General features: G+C 41.3%; 1 protein-coding gene across 1 annotated transcript in view; it reads left to right on the forward strand.

Moving 5' to 3' along the window:
* The first annotated feature begins 18,991 nt into the window (after positions 1 to 18,991).
* The window catches only part of PLCH1 (phospholipase C eta 1), a 291,635-nt gene continuing 284,466 nt past the window's right edge, over positions 18,992 to 26,160 (forward strand). Inside the window, exon 1 of the mRNA XM_052637717.1 lies at positions 18,992 to 19,112. The gene's annotated coding sequence lies outside the window, so the exon portion shown is untranslated. The remainder of the gene's footprint in view (positions 19,113 to 26,160) is intronic.

Here is a 26,160-nt window from a genome sequence, read left to right on the forward strand (position 1 = left end):
CCATGGGGATGGTCTTGATCCCTGTCTCCTGTACAATGTCACAAACCTCTGTCCATAGTTCATCAGGCACTCTTATCAGATCTAGTCCCTTAAATCTATTTCTCACTTCCACTGTGTAATCATAAGGGATTTGATTTCGGTCATACCTGAATGGTCTAATGGGTTTCCCCAGTTTCTGCAATTTACGTCTGAATTTGACAATAAGGAGTTCATGATCTGAGCCATAGTCAACTCCTGGTATTGTTTTTGCTGACTGTATAGAGCTTCTCCATCTTTGGCTGCAAAGAATATAGTCAATCTGATTTCAGTGTTGACCATCTGGTGATATCCATGTGTAGAGTCTTCTCTTGTGTTGTTGGAAGAGGGTCTTTGCTATGACCAGTGCTTTCTCTTGGCAAAATTCTATTAGTCTTTGCTGTGCTTCATTTGGTACTCCAAGGTGAAATTTGCCTGTTACTCCAGGTGTTTCTTCAGAGAAGGCAATGGCATCCCACTCCAGTACTCTTGCCTGGAAAGTCCCATGGACTGAGGAGCCTGGAAGGCTACAGTCTGTGTGGTTGCTGAGGGTCAGACATGACTGAGGGACTTCACTTTCACTTTTCACTTTCATGCATCGGAGAAGGAAATGGCAACCCACTCCAGTGTTCTTGCCTGGAGAATCCCAGGGATGGGAGAGCCTGGTGGGCTGCCATCTGTGGGGTCGCACACAGAGTCAGACATAACTGAAGTGACTTAGCAGCAGTAGCAGCCAGGTGTTTCTTGACTTCCTACTTTTGCATTCCAGTCCCCTATAATGAAAAGGACATCTTTTTTGGGTGTTAGTTCTAAAAGGTCTTGTAGGTCTTCATAGAACCGTTCAACTTCAGCTTCTTCAGTGTTCCTGGTTGGGGCATAGGCTTGGATTACCATGATATTGAATGGTTTGCCTTGGAGATGAACAGAGATCATTCTGTTGTTTTTGAGATTGCATCCAAGTACTGCATTTTGGACTCTTTTGTTGACCATGATGGCTACTCCATTTCTTCTGAGGGATTCCTGCCCACAGTAGTAGATATAATGGTCATCTGAGTTAAATTCACCCATTCCAGTCCATTTTAGTTCGCTGATTCTTAGAATATCGACGTTCACTCTTGCCATCTCCTGTTTGACCACTTCCAATTTGCCTTGATTCATGGACCTGACATTCCATGTTCCTATGCAATATTGTTCTTTACAGCATCAAGCCTTGCTTCTATCACCAGTCCCATCCACAATTGGGTGTTGTTTTTGCTTTGGTTCCATCCCTTCATTCTTTCTGGAGTTATTTCTCCACTGATCTCCAGTAGCATATTGGAGGGGTGGTCATGAGGAGATACCCGTGATCCAAGGTAAGGAGCAGCGGCTGCACTTTGCTGGAGCAGCCATGAAGAGATACCGCATGTCCAAGGTAAGAGAAACCCAAGTAAGATGATAGGTGTTGCGAGAAGGCATCAGAGGGCAGACACACTGAAACCATAATCACAGAAAACTAGCCAATGTGATCGCACGGACCACAGCCTTGTCTAACTCAGTGAAACCAAGCCATGCCAGGTGGGGCCACCCAAGACAGATGGGTCATGGTGGAGAGGTCTGACAGAATGTGGTCCACTGGAGAAGGGAATGGCAAACCACTTCAGTATTCTTGCCTTGAGAGCCCCATGAACAATATGAAAAGGCAAAAAGGTAGGACTCTGAAAAATGAACTCCCCAAGTCAGCAGGTGCCCAATATGCTACTGGAGATCAGTGGAGAAATAACTCCAGAAAGAATGAAGGGATGGAACCAAACCTATCCTTTATAGGGCCCCAAATTCATATTTTGGAATTCCTCCTCTCTAGTACTAAGCCTGTTATATGTTGGCTTTTATAACTGTTATCGATCTGGCTCTTATCAGTCACTCCACAGGTGAGAATTGAGAATTGGAGTATGGGGAACCTGTTTGGTTATTAAAAGTAATAATTAAGTCCTACTCCAGAAACTTTGTGTGTACATTCAGTACAATGTGGATAAATATAAGTTAACAGACATGTAAGTTTCTTGAAATTGAAATTTACAAGTTTCAGTTGAAATTGAATTCTGCTTAATTCACATTTTTTGGTTATATTATGGTCAGAGGCCTGGGGTTATGAAAACCTGTGTCTTAGAAGCAAGGGTTCAGTCTCAAGTGATTAGACGTTTCCTTTTATGTTTTCTTCTAGCCAAAATTGGGCAAATTATCTAAATCAATTTAAGGTTATAATATATATTAAAAAAAAAAAAAAGCCCAGTCCTTTGGAGGAAAGGAAATCGTAAATTTATAAAAGTATTTCAGTAGTGAAATATGAGTTGAGGGAAAAATTGTAAGGTTTATGTGGTAGAAATTAGACCCTGTAAGTTGGAAAATGAAAACTACTACAAAAGCAGAAGCAACTGACTGTGAGTTGAAAAAAAAAAAAAATTGATGCCAAGCAGGGTCTTGGGGGGCTCCTGGGCACAGAGGCCTTTTTGTCCCTCATTTCTTAGAGGCAAGAGTCCACCCTCCATGACCTTCTCTCCATTCCAAATGGCAGAACAGTTGCTAATGCCAATCAAAAGAGGGATAGCAAGGAAACCACCTGAGGCAAGATTCAGTTCAGTTCAGTTCAGTTCACTCGCTCAGTCGTGTCCGACTCTTTGCAACTCCATGAATCGCAGCACGCCAGGCCTCCCTGTGCCTCACCAACTCCCGGAGTTCACTCAGACTCACGTCCATCGAGTCAGTGATGCCATCCAGCCATCTCATCCTCTGTCGTCCCCTTCTCCTCCTGCCCCCAATCCCTCCCAGCATCAAAGTCTTTTCCAGTGAGTCAACTGTTCGCATGAGGTGGCAAAAGTACTGGAGTTTCAGCTTTAGCATCATTCCTTCCAAAGAAATCCCAGGGCTGATCTGCTTCAGAATGGACTGGTTGGATCGCCTTGAAGTCCAAGAGACTCTCAAGAGTCTTCTCCAACACCACAGTTCAAAAGCATCAATTCTTCGGCACTCAGCCTTCTTCACAGTCCAACTCTCACATCCATACTTGACTACTGGAAAAACCATAGCCTTGAGTAGACGGACCTTAGTCGGCAAAGTAATGTCTCTGCTTTTGAATATACTATCTAGGTTGGTCATAACTTTTCTTCCAAGGAGTAAGCATCTTTTAATTTCATGGCTGCAGTCACCATTCTGCAGTGATTTTGGAGCCTCCCTAAATAAAGTCTGACACTGTTTCTACTGTTTTCCCATCTATTTCCCATGAAGTGATGGGACTGGATGCCATGATCTTCGTTTTCTGAATGTTGAGCTTTAAGCCAACTTTTTCACTGTCCTCATTCACTTTCATCAAGAGGCTTTTTAGTTCCTCTTCACTTTCTGCCATAAGGGTGGTGTCATCTGCATATCTGAGGTTATTGATATTTCTCCTGGCAATCTTGATTCCAGCCTGTGTTTCTTCCAGTCCAGCATTTCTCATGATATACTCTGCATATAAGTTAAATAAGCAGGGTGACAATATACAGCCTTGACGTACTCCTTTTCCTATTTGGAACCAGTCTGTTGTTCCATATCCAGTTCTAACTGTTGCTTCCTGACCTGCATACAGGTTTCTCAAGAGGCATGTCAGGTGGTCTGGTATTCCCATCTCTCTCAGAATTTTCCACAGTTTATTGTGATCCACACAGTCAAAGGCTTTGGCATAGTCAATAAAGCAGAAATAGATGTTTTTCTGGAACTCTTTTGCTTTTTTGATGACCCAGCGGATGTTGGCAATTTGATCTCTGGTTCCTCTGCCTCTTCTAAAACCAGCTTGAACATCAGGAAGTTCATGGTCATGGTTCATGTATTGCTGAAGCCTGGCTTGGAGAATTTTGAGCATTACTTTACTAGCGTGTGAGATGAGTGCAATTGTGCAGTAGTTTGAGCATTCTTTGGCATTGCCTTTCTTTGGGATTGGAATGAAAAGTGACCTTTTCCAGTGCTGTGGCCACTGCTGAGTTTTCCAAATTTGCTGGCATATTGAGTGCGGCACTTTCACAGCATCATTTTTCAGGATTTGAAATAGCGAGGCAAGATTAGAGGACCAGATTAGGAGACCACCTTGGACCCTGCACACACCTTAATGTTGTCAGCAAACTGCCCACCCTTTTAAAACTTTGCAGCAGAAAAAATACAAGACTGTTACTGCCTTGATACTTAGCACATACTCCTATCTGACTTTTGGTGGCACTAGTGGTAAAGAATCCAGTGCAGGAGACAAGAAATCTGGGAAGATTCCTTGGAGGAGGACATGATAATCCACTCCAGTATTCTTCACTAGAGAATCTCATGAACAGAGCCTGGCAGGCTACGGTCCATAAGGTGGCAAAGATCAGACAGGACTGAAGTGACTTAGCATGCCACCCCTGACTATTTAACATTTCCCTGCTCAGCAGAGAGGGGGGCACAGTTCTGGAGGCACTAGCGTCCTGTGTTCCTCCTTTGCCTAGCAGAGTAATAAAGCCCCTTTTTCCTTCTCCTCATAACCATCTCCGTATTTCTGTTTGGCATTGGTACATAGCCAAGATTTTGGCAGCAAATTGAAGCGATTTCAAAATTGTACTTTAAAATTTTTTTTGTACATTTTTGTTTACTAGGCTTCTGATAAAAGAAAAAATAAGAGTTTAAAAAAATTTTATTTTATATTGTCATGTTGATTTACAGTGTTGTGTTAGTTTCACATGTACAGCAAAGTGATATATTAAGTAGAGTTCCCTGTGCTACTTAAGAGGTCCTTGTTGATTATTTATTTTATATATAGTAGTTTGTAGATATTAATCCCAACCTCCTAACTTATCGCTCCCTGCCACCTGCCTTTCCTCTTGGATAACTGTAAACTGTATAACTTTGATAACTGTAAATTTTGATTGTAAAAGTAAAAATAAACTGAACCTGTTTATTTTCTAAGTTTGTGATCCTGTGTCTGTTATTGTAAACAAATTCATTACTATAATTTTTAAAGATTCCACATGTACGTGATAGATTTGTTTTTCTTTGTCTGACTTAATATAATCTCTAGGTCCATCCCTGTTGCTGCAGATGGCATCATTTCACCCTTTTTAATGGCTGAGTAATGTTCCATTGTATATGTGTACCGCATCTTCTTATCCATTCATCTGTCGATGCACAGTTAGGTTGCTTCCATGTCTTGGCTACTGTAAATAGTGCTGCAGTGATCACTGGGGTGGATGTATCTTTTCGAAGTATGTTTTTTTCTGGACATATGCCCAGCAATGGGGTTACTTGATTGTGTGGTAATTCTGTTTTTAGTTTTTTAAGAAAACTCCATACCATTCTCGATAGTGACTGGACCAGTTTACATTCCCAGCAACATATAGAAAAGTTCCCTTTTCTCCACACCAAAAGTGGAGTGGTTTTTAAAAATTCATTTCTCTTTCAGTCCTCAAAATTTTTAAAAATTGCCAATCAGATACTGCCTACACTGAGACTGACTTATACATGGATCCTTAGGTATATACAGTCAGAGAATACAAAAGCTAAGATTTTACAGACTATAAGCATTGGTTTATTGTGTTTACATTTTCTTTTTTTTCCTGCCAAGTTCTAGTAATGAAATTGGAGGAGAGATCGGTTAAAGGCCTTCATGATAGACAGTCTAAACTAGACTAGTAGCATTGGGAAAGAGGAAATGGATTCCAGAGACTGTGAGGGTGAATTGCAAGGACAGTTGGATGCCATTGGAAGCCAGGACATGAGACTTTGAGTTTAGATGATATAGGAAATGTGGATGGGGGAGCAGCTTTGAAAGAGAAGGCAGTTTTAGTCAGAAGATGATTGTATGAGTGTAAATAAGCACTTGTTTTGAACTTTTTTTCTCCTACGGAATTGAGACTTGAGCATTCTCTTGAGAAGAAAGGGCGAAAGTTTGTAGGTCAAAGTTCTGGAGAAGTCAGGATGAAGATAGCATAGTACTCTTTTTAACAATTAACATTTATTACTGTAAAGAAATCTAATGGTACATCTTCATCATTCCAGTCCCAATAAAAATAAGAAAAGTTAAGAGTTGGAATTTTGTTATTAAAGCTCATACTCCTCATGGTGAATATCAGAAGTACTTTTTTGAAGGGCTCACCATCTATCAGCCTAGGATTGGGCCATAGCCTTCTGATGGTTCTTACTCTCAGTTCTACTACGTCTATATTTGTCATTACAGATATTATAGAGTTCTTCCAAAAGGCAATCAGAACTTATGGGGGGGGGGGGGGGGAGAAATCATTAACACTTTTATTTAGAATAGTTGCTTCCCTTAAAGTAATAAAATCCATAATTTTCATGGTCTTCTTGCATTTTCCAACAGTCTCTGTTCATTGCATAATTTACACACCAGCCACAGTAAGAGAATTCCTGATTTTCAGAACACTGTATACTCACTCTTCAAGGCAAGCCCCAATGTATTCTTCCTCCAAAATTAGCAGTGGGCTTTCATTCACTCCCTTGTCCCCAGGACCTCAGCTCATTTAATCTCCATAACAATACATAATCTTAAAAGGTAGGTATCATTGTAATTCCTATTTTATACAGCAGCAAATGGAGACATGGAGAAGGTGAGTGATTCATTCTAGGTGGGACTGCTAGGAAATGGCCGAGTCAGATTCCAACTGTGGTAATCTAGCTGAGTTTACACTTTTAAATAATTTAAGTGCCAAAGGTGTGCTACCAATACAAGCTCACCCATCCCACCTCACAGCTTAACATTATTCTATGCTGAACTTTCGGAGAAGGCAGTGGCACCCCACTCCAGTACTCTTGCCTGGAGAATCCCATGGATGGAGGAGCCTGGTGGTCTGCAGTCCATGGAGTCACTAAGAGACACGATTGAACGACTTCACTTTCACTTTTCACTTTCATGCATTGGAGAAGGAAACAGCAACCCACTCCAGTGTTCTTGCCTGGAGAATCCCAGGGACAGAGGAGCTTGGTGGGCTGCCATCTATGGGATCGCACAGAGTCGGACATGACTGAAGCGACTTAGTAGCAGCAGCAGCATGCTGAACTTTGCCTCTCAGATGATAACTCAATTCCTCATGAAAGAGAGCTCCTCATTCTTGAGCCAGTATTCCATTTTCCTTTTTATATTTTTTGGTTCATGCCATCTCTTTTTCTTTAAATACTTTTCCTCCTAAAAGTGACCTTTAATGAGGATAATTATTTGACAGGGATAAGAGTTGTAGCCAGACGAGACATATCATTCTCTGAACTTGGAGAAAAGAATATGAGACAAAATTTAGAATCTGTCAGAGTTGGGACAGAAGTTGAACTTTTTCCAGGTATTTTGGTATTGTTGACTAAAAAAGATGCACAAGTTGAGAGTTAGGAGTTAAGTTTTATTTGAGGTAAAATGAGACTGCAGCCTGGGAGATAGCACCTCAGATAGCTGGTCCAAATAGGCAGTCCGGAAAGGTCAAAATGTAAGATTTCAGTGAAGGGGGAGTTCAGTGCAATCAAATACTTTACCAAAGATTTTCTGCTAGTCACAAGGAGCTGATGTCACCATCAGGGGTTTTAGTGATTTTCCAGATATGAAAGGCTTCCCTGGTGGCTCAAATAGTAAAGAATCTGCCTGCAATGTGAGAGACCCGGGTTCAATTCCTGAGTTGGGAAGATCCCCTGGAGAAGGAAATGGCAGCCCACTCCAGTATTCTTGCCTGGGGAATTCCATGGACAGAGGAGCCTGACAGGCTACAGTCCATGGAACTGCCAACAACTGGACACAACTGAGCGACTGACTAACATATAAAGAGATGCAAGGATTAGGATCATGAAATCAGTTCCTGAAAATATCTAACCATCTAAAGACCTGTTAGAGATACCACGGGAATATTTCATGCAAAAATGGGCACAATAAGGGACAGAAACGGTATGGACCTAACAGAAGCAGAAGAATAGAAGGTGGCAGGAATACACAGAAGAACTATACAGAAAAGGTCTTAATGACCCAGATAACAGCAGTGGTGTGAACACTCACCTAAAACCAGACATCCTGGAGTGCGAAATAAAGTGGGCCTTAGAAAGCATCACTACAAGCAAAGCTAGTGGAGGTGATGAAATTCCAGCTGAGCTATTTCAAATCCTAAAAGATGATGCTGTGAAAGTGCTACACTCAATATGCCAACAAATTTGGAAAACTCAGCAGTGGCCATAGGACTGGAAAAGGTCGGTTTTCATTCCAATCCCAAAGAAAGACAATGCCAAAGAATGTTCAAACTACCTCACAGTTGCACTCATTTCACCTGCTAGCAAAGTAATGCTCAGAATTCTCCAGGCTAGGCTTCAACAGTATGTGAACCAAGAACTTCCAGATGTTCAAGCTGGTTTTAGAAAAGGCAGAGGAACCAGAGATCAAATTGTCAACATCTGTTGGATCATCAAAAGAGTAAGAGGGTTCCAGAAAAACATCTACTTCTGCTTTATTGACTTTGCCAAAGCCTTTAACTGTGTGGATCACAACAAACTGGAAAATTCTGAAAGAGACGGGAATACCAGAAAAATAGTCTGTCACTGTTTCCCCATCTATTTGCCATGAAGTGATGAGACCAGATGCCATGATCTTTGCTTTCTGAATGTTGAGTTTTTTTAAGCCAGCTTTTTCACTCTCCTCTTTTACCTTCATCGAGAGACTCTTCACCTCCTCTTCACTTTCTGCCATAAGGGTGTGTCATCTGCATATCTGAGGTTATTGGTATTTCTCCCGGCAGTCTTGATTCCAGCTAGTGATTCATCCAGCCCAGCATTTCATATGCTATACCCTGCATGCAAGTTAAATAAGCAAGGGTGACAATACACAGCCTTGATGTACTCCTTTCCCAGTTTGGAACCAGTCCGTTGTTCCGTGTCCAGTTCTAACTGTTGCTTCTTGACCTGCAAACAGATTTCCCAGGAGGCGGGTAAGGTGGTCTAGTATTCCCATCTCTTTCTGAATTTTCCATAGTTTGTTGTGATCTACACAGTCAACATTCAGAAAACTAAGATCATGGCATCTGGTCCAATCACTTCATGGCAAGTAGATGGGGAAACAGTGGAAACAGTGGCACACTTCATTTTGGGGGCCTCCAAAATCACTGCAGATGGTGACTGCAGCCATGAAATTAAAAGATGTATGCTCCTTGGAAGAAAAGTTATGACCAACCTAGACAGCTTATTAAAAAGCAGAGATATTACTTTCCCAGCAAAGGTCTGTCTAGTCAAAACTATGTTTTTCTCTAGTAGTCATGTATGGATGTGACAGTTGGACCATAAAAAATGCTGAGCACCAAAGAATTGATGCTTTTGAACTGTGTTGTTGGAGAAGACTCTTGAGAGTCCCTTGGATAGCAAGGAGATCCAACCAGTCCATCCTAAAGGAAATCAGTCCTGAATATTCATTGGAAGGACTGATGCTGAAACTCCAATACTTTGGCCACCTGATGCAAAGAGCTGACTCATTTGAAAAGACCCTGATGCTGGGAAAGATTGAAGGCAGGAGGAGAAGTGGAAGACAGAGGATGAGATGGTTGGGTGGCATCACGGACTCAATGGACATGAGTCTGAGTAAACTCTGGGAGTTGATGATGGACAGGGAGGACTGGCCTGTTGAAGTCCAGTTGTTGGACACAACTGAGCTACTGAACTGAACTGAACACAGTCAAAGGCTTTGGCGTAGTCAGGAAAGCAGAAGTAAATGTTTTTCTGTAACTCTCTTGCTTTTTCTATGATCCAATGCATGTTGGCAATTTGATCTCTGGTTCCTCTGCCTTTTCTAATTCCTGAAGGGACAGCTGTCTAACTGTCTATTTTCCACTTAACATAGTAGCATGTAAGAATAATAACTGACTTCAATTTGAAATTATGTCCCTGTTCTTTTTGTTTGTTGCAATTCATGTATATATAGGTGTAACACATGTGCACACACACAGAGTATTTGGATGTGTGTAATTTTGAACAACAAGCTCTTGTGGTTTAATTTGCATTTCCCTAATGACTAGTGATGTTTAGCATCTGTTTTTCTTCCAAGTAGTATCCAGAAAACATATTCAGATTGTAGATTCCCTGGTTTTGTGTAGTAACTCCATTCTAACATTTCAGTCCTTTTTTGAATTCATTCTTCTGCACTCTGCCGAGGCAGTTTAGCATCTCTGCTTCTTTTACTATAGGCTGCTTTAAAGATAGGTGTCCTTGCTTTTAAGATCCATCCCACTTGTGTCGTAGAATTGGCTCTAGGATCTTCCGTGGTGGCTCAGAGGTAAAAATTTTCATGCCAATGTAGGCCCTACGGATTAGATCCTTGGTCCAGCAAGATCCCATATGCCGAGGAGCAATTAAGCCCGTGTATCACAATTAGAGCTGGTGCTCAAGAGCCCGGGGAGCCAAAACTGCTGAACCCATGTACCACAGCTACTGAGAGCTCGTGCTCTGCAGCAGGAGAAGCCAGCGCAATAAGAGGCCCTTGCACCGCAATTGGAGAGTGGCTCCTGCTCTCTGCAACTAGAGGAAAAGTCTGCATTGCAATGAAGACCTGCTGCTGCTGCTGCTGCTGCTAAGTCACTTCAGTCGTATCTGACTCTCTGCTACCCCAGAGATGGCAGCCCACCAGGCTCCCCCGTCCCTGGGATTCTCCAGGCAAGAACACTGGAATGGGTTGCCATTTCCTTCTCCAATGCATGACAGTGAAAAGTGAAAATGAAGTCGCTCAGTCATGTCTAACTCCTAGCGACCCCGTGGACTGCAGCCTACCAGGCTCCTCCATCCATGGGATTTTCCAGGCAAGAGTACTGGAATGGGGTGCCATTGCCTTCTCTGGCAATGAAGACCTAGCACAGCTAAAAATATATATAAGAAAAATAATAATTAATAACCTGGCTCTAGATTTCTTTCCCAGGAAGCTCACTAACCTTATATTCTGCTTTCCTGGTTCCACACCTGCAAGATTCACTCTCACAAGTGTTTTCCCATCCCCTGCTGGTACACTAAGCCTAAGTTATCTGATTTTCTCTGTGAATAACATCTTTCCACCCTGAGCAGGTTTGGTATATTTCCGCTCAGATTGTGCTCAGATTGGCCTTGTTATTGACCTGGAGGCATTGAGCAGAGGCTGTGCAGATCCCAGAGACTTGCTGTAGCAAGTAAGCTGTAGATGCAAGGATACAGAGACTGTGTTAGGTGTAAACTGTGAGGCAGATGATAAGGTTACTTAATTTCCTGTGTTTGTACAACAATACAAGTTTATGCTTGCTGTCCCAGCAGAATTTATTTTTTAATAATTTTATTTATTTTTGACTGCACTGGATCTTCTTTGTTGCATGCAGGGTTTCCCTAGTTGTGGCAAGTGGGAGCTACGCTCTAGTTGCGTGCATGGGCTTCTCTTGCTGTGATCATGGGCTCTAGGTGCTTGGGCTTCCATAGTTGTGGCTCCTGGGCTCTAGAGCACAGGCTCACTAGTTGTGGACACGGGCTTAGTTGCGCCTTGAGATGAGGGATCTTTCGAGACTAAGGATCGAACCTGTGTCTCCTTCATTGGCAGGTGGATTCTTTAGGACTGAGCCACCGAGGAAGCTGCCAGCAAAATTATTCCTAGAAATTTGTTTTAATACTGAAAAATGTCATGGTTTTGATTGTAAATTGTATGGTCATCCTAGTGATAGAAAAGAGGGTAAGGAAGTTAATTTCATGATGAGAAGGAAAGTGTAAATGGAAGAAGAGAAAACCAAGGTCAGGTCGGTATAGAAGTATTAGCAAAGTCACAAACCCCTGATGATGGGATTCTTAAAACTCCACTGGGGCTATTTTCCAGTGTCTGAGATTCCTAGTATGATAATTTTGTAAGGTTCCTTTCCCTCTCATTTCTACCTCAAACATTTACACTGGGAGGACTGTTTCTCTTATTCGAAATAGAGAAAGTAAATCTCTCTTCTTAAACAAGAAGTCAATAAAATAAGTATGGTCCTACCACAAAGGCTAAACTTGGGGCTATATATTAATATAATAAAGATTTCATCTGTATATAGTTTGCAATGATCCGCCAGAAATTCCTTCCATAGACGTAATTGCCAGATTAATGCCCAGAAGTGAAAGTAAACAGTGCAAGTAAATTTAATAAGAGCTAAGGACTGCAGTGATAACCCCAGGAGGCAGACACTTCAGAGTTTTACTATCTCATTTTCTAAATTAAGCTTATTACATGATGGAGTGGAATGGCAGAACACTGTTCTATAAATAGGAAAATACTATAAGAATATTTAATTCTTGAACTTGATGTAATATAAAGATTACAAGTGACATTGCAGAAATGTATTCATACAGTGTCCTTGTCATGTTGGTTGTAGTCTTTAATTCTTATTTATTTTAAAATAATTTTATTTAGTTATTTATTGACTCTACCGGGTCTTCATTTCTGCACGGGCTTTTTTCTAGTTGTGGCGAGCGAGGGCTACTCTAGCTGTGGTGCGAGGACTTCTAATTGAGGTAGCCTCTCTTGTGGAGCACGGGCTCTAAAGTGTTCTGCCTTCAGGAGTTTCAGCACAACGTCTCAGTAGCTGTGGCTCCCGGTCCCTAGAGCACAGGCTGACTAGTTGAGGCCCACAGGCTTAGTTGCTGTGCTACATGTGGGATCTTCAAGGACCAAGGATCAAACCTGTGTCTCCTGCATTGGAGGCAGGTTCTTTACCACGGAGCCATCAAGGGAGCCTTGATTCTTATTTTGACTCTTACTTTGATTCAGCAAAGTTACTATCTTTTCTTCAAAATGTACACTGTGGAAAGAATAGAAATATCTTGACATGTCTTTTCCTTTAGAGGATCATAATTTACTGAGCAAAAAAGGGCTATGAAAAAATTGAGCAGACAGTAATTTTGTTTACAGGAGAATGCTCTGGAGAGGAGGTTTTATCTTTTATATGCTTCCCGCATCCCTTTCGGAGGGCAAATGCTATGCTGAGAGTCCTAGCTAGATTGCAGTTACTGATCACTGCCTAATAACTGAATTGAGGTTCCAGGGTTCCTAATTTCTACACGTATTATTATACTATTCATACTCCTCCTTCCTACCCTATTTTTTAAAAAATCAAGTTATAATTTACCTGTAGTAAAGTGCACAGTTCAGTCACTGTTCTACAAAAACTTTGCTCCAATATAATTCTGTTCCTTCTCCCCTCCTTTGTGCTATTTTTTGTCATAGAAATATCTTTATACATTATAGGCCCTCAATACAGTTTGTATTATTGCTTTATCCAGTTGTATTTTGAATCATACAGGAGAAGGAAAGAATTAGAAACAAAAATATATTTGTACAGTATCTTTTATTTACCTATGTAATTACCTTTCAGTTCAATTCAGTCAGTTCAATCGCTCAGTCATGTCTGACTCTGCGACCCCATGAATCGCAGCACGCCAGGCCTCCCTGTCCATCACCATCTCCCGGAGTTCACTCAGACTCACGTCCATCGAGTCTGTGATGCCATCCAGCCATCTCATCCTGGGTCGTCCCCTTCTCCTCCTGCCTCCAATCTCTCCCAGCATCAGAGTCTTTTCCAATGAGTCAACTCTTTGCATGAGGTGGCCAAAGTACTGGAGCTTCAGCTTTGGCATCATTCCTTCCAAAGAAATCCCAGGGTTGATCTCCTTCAGAATGGACTGGTTGGATCTCCTTGCAGTCCAAGGGACCCTCAAGAGTCTTCTCCAACACCACAGTTCAAAAGCATCAATTCTTCGGCGCTCAGCCTTCTTCACAGTCCAACTCTCACATCCATACATTACTGATCTTTAATTCTTCAAGTTACTAGTTCTGCACTCGCTAATGACTGTAGTACTGAATTGGTCTGAAAGAGAATGGGAGGGAATGGAAGGAAGGAAGATGAGGACAAAATAGAAGTGGAGAGAAGAAAGGTAGAGATTTTGCTGTGCAGAAAATGGAAGAGATTCTCTCTTATGCAGTTAATACTTGGAAGATTCTTCTCTGTATCAGGAGATACACTAAGCACTGGCTATTCAGTTGTAGACACACACTAGTAAATAGATATAGGCCCTGACCTGCAGGCTAATGGGGAACGAAGAGAATAAAAAGGGAAGTCTTACCAGTCCATCAAACTACACATTAAATTTTATGTTGTGTATGGTATGGGCCCATCTGAGGCAGTGTTTAGAAAAGACCTCTTTGTGGATATGATATTTAAACTGAGACCTGAAGGATAAGGAGCCAGCTTGGTGGTAGTGATGGGCCAGGGAGGTGAAGAGGGAAGAGGGATCAGGACATTCTAGACAGAGGAGCAGTATTTGCAGAGGCTCTAAGACAGGGATGAACTTGATGTGTGTGAAGACAGATGGTCAGAGAGGGGACTTCCCTGGTGGTCCAGTGGCTAAGACTCCGTGCTCCCAATGCAGGGGGCCCTGGTTCGATTTCTGATCAGGGAACTAGAACCCACATGCCACAACAAAGATCAAAGATCCTTTGTGCCGCAACTAAGACCCTGAACAGCTAAATAAATAAATATTAAAAGGCAGCTAGGAAGCTGACTGCGTTTGAGGCATAGTGAGTGAAGTGGGGAGTAAGAAAAAATAGGCAGGGCCTTGATTATGTAGCACCTTGTATGTGATCCCAAGGAGTTCTGACATTACTTGAAGCATAAGGGAAAGCCATTAAAGCAGAGGTAATAAACTGAAGGTCTGTAGTCTCTGTCTCAAGACATATCTTGTACCCAGCACAGTGCATTGCCAACACTTAGTCTTTAAATTTATTTATTTCTGTATTTTTTATGGCTGCACTGGGTCGTTGTTACTGCTCTTGGGCTTCTCGCTAGTTGTGGTGAGCACGAGCTCCTCTCTAGTTGAGGAGTGCAGGCTTCCCATTGTGATGCCTTCCCTTGTTGCAGAGCACAGGCTCTAGGGCGCGAACAGGCTCACTAGTTGCCGTGCATGGTCTTAGCTTCCCCAAGGCACGTGGAATCTTCCTGGACCAGCGATTGAACCCATATGCCCTGCATTGGCAGGCAGATTCTTAACCACTGGACCACCAGGGAAGCCTGCCAACACTTAATTTTAATTTCAAAGTAGGATGATTTCATATAAATGGTTAGATTTGCAGCTCCTCTTTAAAAAAATAAAATAAAATTTGAAGACCTCCCTATACCAAACCCTTAGTGTTTGCTGAAGTTTCAGTATCATCCAATGTTGGGGTTTTGCTGACAAGTATAATAAAGAAGTTAGAGGGGGATTGGAGTTGAGCCTATCTTTCAGAAAATAATTATAATGCTAAATCATAAGTCTAAGCTGGATAAGATGGGAACTGAGGTCTCGAGGGGGCTGATGAATAGGACATGGTGCTTCAGTAGATTGCTCAAAGAATTATCGCTTTAAGAAGTAGTTTCACAAGTTAACCAAAACAGGAGGTTGTATGGGAGAGTGAGGTGTTAAAGGCTATGATGGCAGGCATGGTAATTTCTGGTGAAAATAAGATCCAGGGTATAATCATGGGAGTGGATGACTGACATGGGATAGAAGGAAAAGTCATCAGGCATGAGACAGTCAGCCACCTGAGAGATCAGGATAATGACAGGAATTGAGACGAAGAGAAAGACTTTAAATTGGATGCTGAAGTTTTCAGTGAATAGGAGAATGTGACAAGGAATCAGAGGATGACAGCCTTGATCACTCCTGACAGTCCTGAAGCGGGGCGGGAGGCTGATAGTTTAGGGAGCAAGGAAGTTAGGAGCCCCTTTTTGATCTTGAGGTACTCAGGTGCTATAGTTATCTCAGGCCACTGAGACAAATTACCATAAACCGGGTGACGTAGTCAACAGACATTTATTACAATTTCCGAGGCTGCAAAGTCCAAGATTAAGATGCTGCCAGATTTGATTCCTGATGAAGGCCCTCTTCCTGGCTGGCAGACTGCCACCTTCTCTGTGTGCTCACATGGCAGGGAGAGAGGGAACTCCGTCCTGTCTTTTCTTCCTCTTCGTATAAAGACATTAATCCCATCAGAATTCCACTCTCATGACCTTATCTAAACCTAATTACCTCCCAAAGATCTCATCTCCTAATACCATTGTATTGAGGGTTAGAATTTCAACAAAGAATTTTGTGGAGACGCAAACAGTCCATAACAATGAGTGTGTTAGGAAAATGGGGTAAGTGAATTTAAAATCAGAAACCAAGGCTAGAAAATGGGATATTTTTGTGAGTTCAGGTCAGTTCAGTTGCTCAGCCTTGTCCGACTCTGCGACCCCATGGACTGCAGCACGCCAGGCCTCCCTGTCCATCACCAACTCCCGGAGTTCACTCAGGCTCACGTCCATCGAGTCAGTGATGCCACCAGCCATCTCATCCTCTGTCATCCCCTTCTCCTCCTGCCCCCAATCCCTCCCAGCATCACAGTCTTTTCCAATGAGTCAACTCTTCTCATGACGTGGCCAAAGCACTGGAGTTTCAGCTTTAGCATCATTCCCTCCAAAGAAATCCCAGGGCTGATCTCCTTCAGAATGGACTGGTTGGATCTTACAGTCCAAGGGACTCTCATCAAGAGTCTTCTTCAACACCACAGTTCAAAAGCATCAATTCTTCGGCACTCAGCCTTCTTCACAGTCCAATTCTCACATCCATACATAACCACTGGAAAAACCATAGCCTTGACTAGACAGACCTTTGTTGGCAAAGGAATGTCTCTGCTTTTGAATATACTATCTAGGTTGGTCATAACTTTTCTTCCAAGGAGTAGCGTCTTTTAATTTCATGGCTGCAATTACCATCTGCAGTGATTTTGGAGCCCCCAAAAATAAAGTCTGACACTGTTTCTACTGTTTCCCCATCTACTGATCTTCGTGAGTTTTGTGAGTGGTCCCACTCAATTTGTTTTCCTTTTACTTTGGATTCTAGGAACATTCACTTTAATATCAAGTTATTTTTTAAAAAACATGTAATTGCACCTCGTTAATATCCAACTTCCCCCAAACTTCTATTGTAGACACAGTCTTTGTGTCTATGATGTTGTGGGAAATTAAGGGATGGGCAGAGAATCTAAGTATGCTTTTCTGTTCTTCCTGCTACTGGCATAAGCAACATATCCAGTGAGTTCTCAGAGGTCATCAGCAGCAAAATAAGCAAGGTTCCTTTGTGGAGCTACTCCAGAAGAATGTTAAATTTCGGTTAATCTGCAGAAATCCTGGGGCATGCACTATACTTCTCACACCAATGGTTAGTGGGATGATGCTAAAATATTACTGAAAAGACATTTTCAGAAATCTAGAGAAGTTAGACACACCCAGGTGACTGATATCTGGGGTACAGAAAAAAGACTTGAGGGTGGAAACTAGGGAGAATGGACTAGTTATCTTAAACTAGGACAGCTAGAGTGGGAGCAGAAAGGAGGTAAGAAATATAGGACATATAGAAAAGCAAAGGAAGCAGAATTAGGCACATAATTGCCCATTGTCTTTCTTTTTTTTCATTTATTAAATAAAGCTATTCAAAATCTAATATACAGAGCTTCTGTTTTTACATGACAGAGTGATTAAAGATTTTGGTGTAGTGTATCTTTTTTTTTTCCCCTATTATCATTTGTATTTTTCCTTCACTGGAAATGTATAGGGATTTAGGTGATTTAGCTGATTGTCTTTGTGGGAGAGTCAGTATTGTGGTTAAGTGCACAGACTGAGCTAGCTGGCTGAGTTGAATCCCAGCACTACAGCTCAGCTCACCACTTCTTGGCTTGGTGACCTTGGCTGCTGGCTTAACACTTTCTAAGTACTTCCTCTTTAAAACTGGGGTTAATAATAGTGCCTGTCTCAAAAAGTTGCTATGAGGATCCAAAGAGTTAATGTATGAAATAAAGTATTTAGGACAGGGCCTGGCACATAGTAAGCAAGATCTAAGTGTTAGCCATTGTATTTATTATTGGCTACAGTATTCAGACAATAGATTCCTTGTAGGCAATCCTTATATGTGTTATTAGGGAATACTCTAGTTAATGATATATATGCATAAGCTAAAAAAAAAAACCTGTCCAATATGGTAGCCACTAGCTAGTTGTGACCATTTAAACAAATTAAAATTAATAAAATTAAGAATTCAGTTCCTCTGTTACACTAGCTACATCTCAAGCACACAATAGCCACATGTGGCTATTTATGAAATTGGGTAGTGCGATACAGAACATTTCTGTCATTGCAAAATGTGCTGTTAGAGCTGCTAGATAGTGAAACCTCCCTCCCATTCCCACAATCCCTCCACCCAGGGGCCATCCCTGTTACAGATTTCTTGCACAACTTCTCATGGCTCAGACACAACTTTTTTACACAAATATAATTTGCACTGTCCTGTGACTTTTTGTATTTGTAAAATACATTAACTGTACTGATTTTTTAATGGATATATGATTGACATGGCATTTCTTAGTTGTAAGTGTACACTGTAATGCTTTAATATATTCGTACTATATTGCAAGACGATTACCACAGTAAGTTTAGTAGGTCAGCTCCCTACATTTAATCATAGATTTAGAGCATCTGATATTTAGCTTAGGAAGCAACTGTGACAACTTGAAAACATAATTCAAATATAAGGAATACACATTTTAATATGTTCGGGAGCAGGTGTAAGAATGGTCTACTTCAGTTTTCTTTCTTGCTGCCTACACTGCTCTGAGTTAAGGGAGTTGAACTGATCATCTTCCATCAGCATGCCCTGTATTCCTGCAGCTCGCATCCCCTAACGACAGAGATCTCTTGCGTTGTGGGAAAACCTCGTGTAAATACTGGAGGATCACTGTAAAGACGTCTCCTAACGGGTGGGGAGGACCGCCCCCGGCCACTTCTTGGTTGCTGAGAACCCGACCCGAAGGTCGGCTCGCGCGGCGCCCCCTCTAGCCGCAGGAGCTTGGATCCCGCCGTCCGTCCGCCCGCGGAGAGCGGCGCCCCCTGTCGTCCGGTCAAGGAGGCGGCGCCCGCTCCCGGGAGGCCGGGAACATGGCGGGGCAGCCCGCGGCCCCGGCCACACCGCCGCCCAACCGGAACGGAGCAGCGCCCAACGTGGTGGCGCGGATCTCGCAGTGGGCCGACGACCACCTGCGCCTCGTCCGGGTACTGCGGGCCGGGCGGTGGTGGGCGCGGGCCGCGCAGCGCCAGGCTGAAGGAGACGCGTCCTGAGGGAGGCCCGGGCAGCGGCGGAGGGCCGCCGGGTCCGGGCAGTGTGTGCGGGGCGGCGGGGGCGCGCGGCCTGGCGGGGCTGCCTCGGCCCCATCACTGCCTTGACTGTGCTGAGCCCCGGGATGCCTCCGAGGGGAAGCTGCAGCCCAGCGCGGGGCGCCAGCGGGGCCATTGGAGCAGTTGGGGCGGGGCGGGCAGTTTGAAAAAGGAGGGGCATCGCAGGCGACCAGGGGAGAGAAGGTTGTGACTAAGCCCTGGTGGTGATTTCCTTCTTTGTAACAAAGAATCAAAGGGGCTGCCTGCTTCGTGGATGGTGTGGAAATTGCTGAAATGGAGGAGTTAGGATAAATGATTTGTTGGGGGAAATCTACAGAGCTTTTTGCAAGGTGAAATTGAAGATGCCTACTAGACTTCTAATGGAGATGTGTGAACTTGAAGGTGGTCATTAGACTTCCCAACGTAGCTTAGGTGTTCTAGGCAACTGGATACAGGAGACGTGTCTTGAAGGGAGATCAGAACGGGAATCTGGGAGTGGGCTGCATAATACCTTAAGTATTTAAAGTGTAAATAAACCTTATAGTATTTAAATATTTTTATAGAAAACTTCTAGTATTCAAAGCTTGGATGACGTTTTCGAGCGAGTCAGAAAAGCTCCTGAAAAAGCTCTAGGACTGAGACCTGAGGGCCTCTCTAACATTTAGAATTTGGAGAGTGAAAAGGAGATCAGCAAAGACTCGGAGGGAACAGACAGAGGGGAAGAGGAATATCAGGAAAACCAAGTGTGCTAGAAGCCAAGTGAAGAGAATGTTTTCAGATAGAAGAATTCTGCTGGGAAGTTGAGTAGGCTCGTTAGGTTTGCAAATACTTTGCAGCCAAAGTGCCAGGACCATGTCTATTTTCACTCACCAGGACTGCAGCTCAATGCTGAGACTGCAGCTCACTCACCTGCAGCTCAGTCCTGAGAACAGTGCCTGCCACTTAGTGCTACATAAATGTTTAACATTAATGAATTGTATACATATATGTGTATGTATGTGTACACAGAAACACGGATGTTGACAAGGCCTTGGTTCTTCCAATTAAGCAGGAAGAGATGCATTGGTTAATTTCAAATAAAAAAATAACCTCATCAGGATTGGGAGAGGAAACAGTATTTAAATTAGTGCATGGATGTTTTATTCCAAATAATCCAATAACAGAATATACTCTTGTATATATTTTCATCTCTTACATGCTTAGTTGTATTTATTGAAGGAAAACATGTTAGATTACCACTGTTGGTGAGGGAGTTGCAGGATCCTTATTAATTAAACTCCTTTAGATCAATTTCAGTTTAAATGAAACACTTTAAAAACATTGCTATGATTTCCCTGAGTGTTTGCCACATCTGTTTCCCAAGAGCTGTGTTTTATGGTATCGGTAATAAAGTTTTCTACTAAATACTTTAATTCCACCTGCAGACTTAGGGTTATGTCGTTCCTATGGGCCTTGCACAGAAAGTATTAATATTAGACTGATTCATTCAAGGGACTCATGGTTAAAGCAATACAATCAATAGAAAACTGTACAGTATTATATATATAATTACTGTATGTACCAGATTGGGAGAAAAAGGGGAAGATTAATGGGCGGGTGGGCAGTTGGTTTTTTTGGAAGAAGTAGGCCTTTAGTTGAAGGATATGCCTTATTTGAGAAGTTAGGTATAAGGGATGACTTTTTTTCCTGCCTTCTATTTAGTACTTTCAGTATTGTGAATAATAATTAGAATTAATCATAACATCTCTTTCTAAAGAACATCAGCACTGTAATGGCCGTAGCTGGAGTAATGTTACTTCTAAGAAGTGTTCGACTGGTAAGTTAAAAAATTAAGACATTATGATAAGTACAAGACGGTTAATTTCTCTCACTTCAGATGATTTTTATCTCAACATGGGTGTCATTTTGTTGTTCATATTAGAAGCTTTTAAATAATATTTTAGAACAGTGAACGTACTTTAAGATGTTGGTTTAAAAGTAACACATCCACAGGGTTTTATGGAAAGAATTGCACAACCTGTCTTTCCATAATGACTTTTCTTCATGCTTGAAATAAATAATCATTAAATTTGCATTTCAGATGTTGAAGAATATCTCAAAAATGTTTTCTGTAGTGGTTTTAGGTTTAAATTGAAATTGAATTATGTCCCTTTGAACTAAATAATTTATGGTTATTTAGTTTTGCTCTTTCAAAAGTATTTTAATAACAGACATTTTGGAAATTTATTTGATAATTCAGGATTTACAAGTACTTTTTAATATACCTGATTGTTGTCATAGGATGTCATTTCAGTGTCATGTTATGAACTGGAATAGATATACTGCTTCTGTATATATTCATTTCCTATACTTATCTCTATATTGTTTTGTATTATCATCGACTACACTTTGTTACCACACTACATTTTTTACAACTGTTGCCTTTACACCCAGACTCCAGTTTTAGAACTTTTGTCTTTTTTTCCTCCTTCTTCTTCTTTTTTTTTAATGCCTTGAACTCACTTTTTTAAAGCTGAAATGTAATTGTCCTACAGCGCTGCCTAGGCTTAAGGTGTCCAGTATAATGATTTGACTTACATACCTCAGGAAATGATTACCACAGTAAGTTCAGTGAACATCCATCATCTCATATAGATACAAAACTAAATTAATAGAAAACAATTTTTTTCCTTGTGATGAGAACTCTTAGGATTTACTTTCATGTATAACAACTTTTATGTATAACATACAGTATTGTTAGTTATATTACTCATGTTGTACATTGCTGCTACTGCTGCTAAGTCGCTTCAGTCATGTCTGACTCTGTGCGACCCCATAGACGGCAGCCCACCAGGCTCCCCCATCCCTGGGATTCTCTAGGCAAGAATACTGGAGTGGGTTGCCATTTCCTTCTCCAATAATTGTTAATTATATTACTCATGTTGTACATTACACCCCTAGTATTTATTTATCTTATGACTGGAAGTTTGTACCTTCCAAGTTCTCCCTCCTTCCATCTCCTACCTCTCATAACTGCACATCTGATCTGTTTTTTTATGAGTTTGTTTTTGAAGTAAAATTCACCTATAACACTGTGTTACTTCTTGTTACACAACATAGTGATTTGATGTTTGTATACATTTCAGAATGATCACAAGTCTGTCACTCTACAGAGATTCTGCATAATTACTGACTGTATTCCCCATGCTGTACGCTTCCTACCTGTGACTCACTTATTTTATAACTAGTGCCATAAAGACTTTGTCGTGTACTTGCTAAGAGCAGGAATACGTTCCTCCATAATCACATTAATATTTTTACATCTAATAAATTTAACATTTTTGTAGTAATTTCTGAAGCCCAGTTAACATTCATATTTATCTCCTGAACATATCCTTCGTAGCTGTTTTTTCTCCCAGTCTGAATTTCATTCAAGGATCGTGCACTGTATTTAGTTGTCCTGTCTCGTTGGTCTCCTTCAACCTAGACTTTTACCCCCACTTTAATTTTCGTCTCTCATGACACTGTGATTTTGAAGAGGCTGCGTTAGTCTTAGAGAATCTCCCACAGCCTGGATGTGTGTTTCCTCCGTAGATTTAGTGTGAACAAGAAGGTGATGGAGTATGCTGCTTCCTGTTATGCTGCGTCAGGAGACTGACAGTCTGTCTGTCCTAGAACATTATCACACTAACATAATTAATAACCTCTTAGCATCATCTAATATCCAGACAATATTAAGAATTCTTTGATTGTCTCAATGGTGTCCTGTTTAAAAAAAAATAGGTGATCTGTTTATAGCAGGATTCGAGTGGTCCATATACTGTATTTGTTTGTATATCTGTCTCATTTATTTTATAACAGTCTATACCCCCATTCCCTTTTTTTTTCCCCCATAAGCCATTTATTTTTTAGAATAACCAAGTCATTTACTCATTATTAATGTTCCGCATTCTGTATTTGTCTGCTGTAATGTTTTTCTTATTTGGAAAAAAATTTTTTTAATGTTTAGACCAACTTTACTGTCTTAGGAAGTTGGTTGCTAATTTATCCTTCTGCCTGTTATGAGGCTCTCACCCAGCCATGCTTATGAATTAAGCTTGTTTCTATAGTACTGTTAATATGAAAGACACAGGTATAAAATGTTGAGTAACTCCAAGGTGTTAGTTATTTAAATAAATTCCTAATGTTGGCCTTTTTGGAGGGGTGTTTTTCTCCTATGAGACTGAAAAATAAGGGAAAAAAACTTGTTGATTATTAGTCTAACTTAAATTGCCTCAATTTTGGCTAGGTTTTCTCAGCAGTTGCTGCTGTTGCTGTTTAGTTGCTAAATTGTGTCCAGCTGTTTGTGACCCCATGGACTGTAGCCTGCAAGGCTCCTGTATCTGTGGCATTTCCCAGGCAAGAATACTGGAGTGGGTTGCCATTTCCTTCTCCATCTCCCAGAGTAACAGTATGAATAAATAGTACATTTATAGAATGAGATAGTAATTTAACCAGTAAGATAGTAAATTTAACCAAATTTTGTAGTGCCAGACACAGCTCTATACTCACTGTTTCTTGATAAATTGTGTCACATTTTAAGGATGTAAGCTTTTTTAAAAGTGAGGAATTTGTTTAATGTTCTCTATATAGTAGTCACAATGGCACCCGGCTCCAGTACTCTTGAAAATCCCATGGATGGAGGAGCCTGGTGGGCTGCAGTCCATGGGGTCACTGAGGGTCGGACACGACTGAGCGACTTCACTTTCACTTTTCCCTTTCATGCATTGGAGAAGGAAATGGCAACCCACTCCAGTGTTCTTGCCTGGAGGATCCCAGGGACGGGGGAGCCTGGTGGGCTGCCATCTATGGGGTCGCACAGAGTCGGACATCACTGAAGTGACTTAGCATATAGTAGTCTCAAATAGTAAAACAATGACTAAAGGTTTCTAAATAATGTGCTTATAAACACTTCTGTTAAGTCTTTTAAAAATATTAATATAAAATTAAGAACCAAATTAAAAATGTTCAGTGGTTATTATGTCTTCTTTGAAATGTTTAGAGAATACAACATGCTTAATTTTAAAATAAAAATAGTAATAAAATGTTATACTTTTCTCCTTGTAAATCAACAGACATCAAAATTCACACGTTCTTCAGATATTCCAGTAGAATTTATAAGAAAGAATGTTAAACTACGAGGACGACTACACCGAATAACTGAGAATGGTTTAGAGATTGAACATATTCCCATTACTTTACCTGTTATATCTTCATGGAGAAGTAAGTAAGGCACAAAAATAATAGCACTAAATAACTAAAGTTCCTTTATTAGAAGTGGTTTTTAAAATAGCAAAAAAATGTCATTTTAATTTTTAATAACTCTCCATTGTCTGTGAGAGAAAGTCTAAACTCTTGACTTACACAAACTATTATTTATTTATTTTAATGGGAGGCTAATTACTTTAAAATGTTGTAGTGGTTTTTGCCATATATTCACATGAATCAGCCATGGGTGTACATGTGTTCCCGATCCTGAACCTCCCTCCCCATCCCATCCCTCAGGGTCATCCCAGTGCACCAGCCCTGAGCACCCTGTCTCATGCATTGGACTTGGACTGGCGATCTGTTTCACATATGATAATCTATTTGTTTCAGTGCTATTCTCTCAAATCATCATACCCTTGCTTATTCCCACAGATTCTAAAAGTCTGTTCTGTACATCTGTGTCTCTTTTACTATGTCACATATAGTGTCATTGTTACCATCTTTCTAAATTCAATACAGTATTCAATACACTATTGAACTGGTATATTGGTGTTTCGCTCTGTATAATAGGCTCCAGTTTCATCCACCTCATCAGAACTGATTCAAATACATTCTTTTTAATAGCTGGATAATATTCCATGAAATTAAAAGACGCTTGCTCCTTGGAAGGAAAGTTATGACCAACCTAGAGAGCATATTAAAGAGCAGAGACATTACTTTGCCAACAAAGGTCCATCTAGTCAAGGCTATGGTTTTTCCAGTAGTCGTTATGGATGTGAGAGTTGGACTATGAAGAAAGCTGAGCGCCAAAGAATTGATGCTTTTGAACTGTGGTGTTGGAGAAGACTCTTGAGAGTCCCTTGGACTGCAAGGAGATCCAACCAGTCCGTCCTAAAGGAGGTCAGTCCTGGGTGTTCATTGGAGGGACTGATGTTGAAGCTGAAACTCCAATACTTTGGCCACCTGATGTGGAGAGCTGACTTATTTGAAAAGACCCTGATGCTGGGAAAGATTGAGGGCAGGAGGAGAAGGGATCAACAGAGGATGAGATGGTTGGATGGCATCACTGACACAATGAACATGGGTTTGGGTGGATTCCGGGAGTTGGTGATGGATAGGGAGGCCTGGCGTGCTGCAGTTCATGGGGTCGCAAAGAGTCGGACACAACTGAGCAACTGGACTGAACTGAATATTCCATTGTGTATATGTACCACAGCTTTCTTATCCATTCGTCTGCTGATGGACATCTAGGTTGCTTCCATGTCCTGGCTATTGTAAACAGTGCTGCAATGCACATTGGGGTACACGTGTTTCTTTCAATTCTGGTTTCCTTGGTGTGTATGCCCAGCAGTGGGATTGCTGGGTCGTATGACAGTTCTATTTCCAGTGTTTTAAGGAATCTCCACACTGTTCTCCATAGTGGCTGTACTAATTTTCATTCCTACCAACAGTATAAGAGGGTTCCTTTTTCTCCACACCCTCTCCAGCATTTATTGTTTGTAGACTTTTTGATAGCAGTCATCCTGACCGGTGTGAGATGGCACCTCATTGTGGTTTTGATTTGCATTTCTCTGATAATGAGTGATGTTGAGCATTTTTTCATGTGTTTGTTAGCCATCTGTATGTCTTTGGAGAAATGTCTGTTTAGTTCTTTGGCCCATTTTTTGATAAAGTCAGTTATTTTTCTGGAATTGAACTGCAGGAGTTGCTTGTATATTTT

The sequence above is a fragment of the Budorcas taxicolor genome, chromosome 1 (assembly GCF_023091745.1).
Source record: "Budorcas taxicolor isolate Tak-1 chromosome 1, Takin1.1, whole genome shotgun sequence".
NCBI lineage: Eukaryota > Metazoa > Chordata > Mammalia > Artiodactyla > Bovidae > Budorcas > Budorcas taxicolor.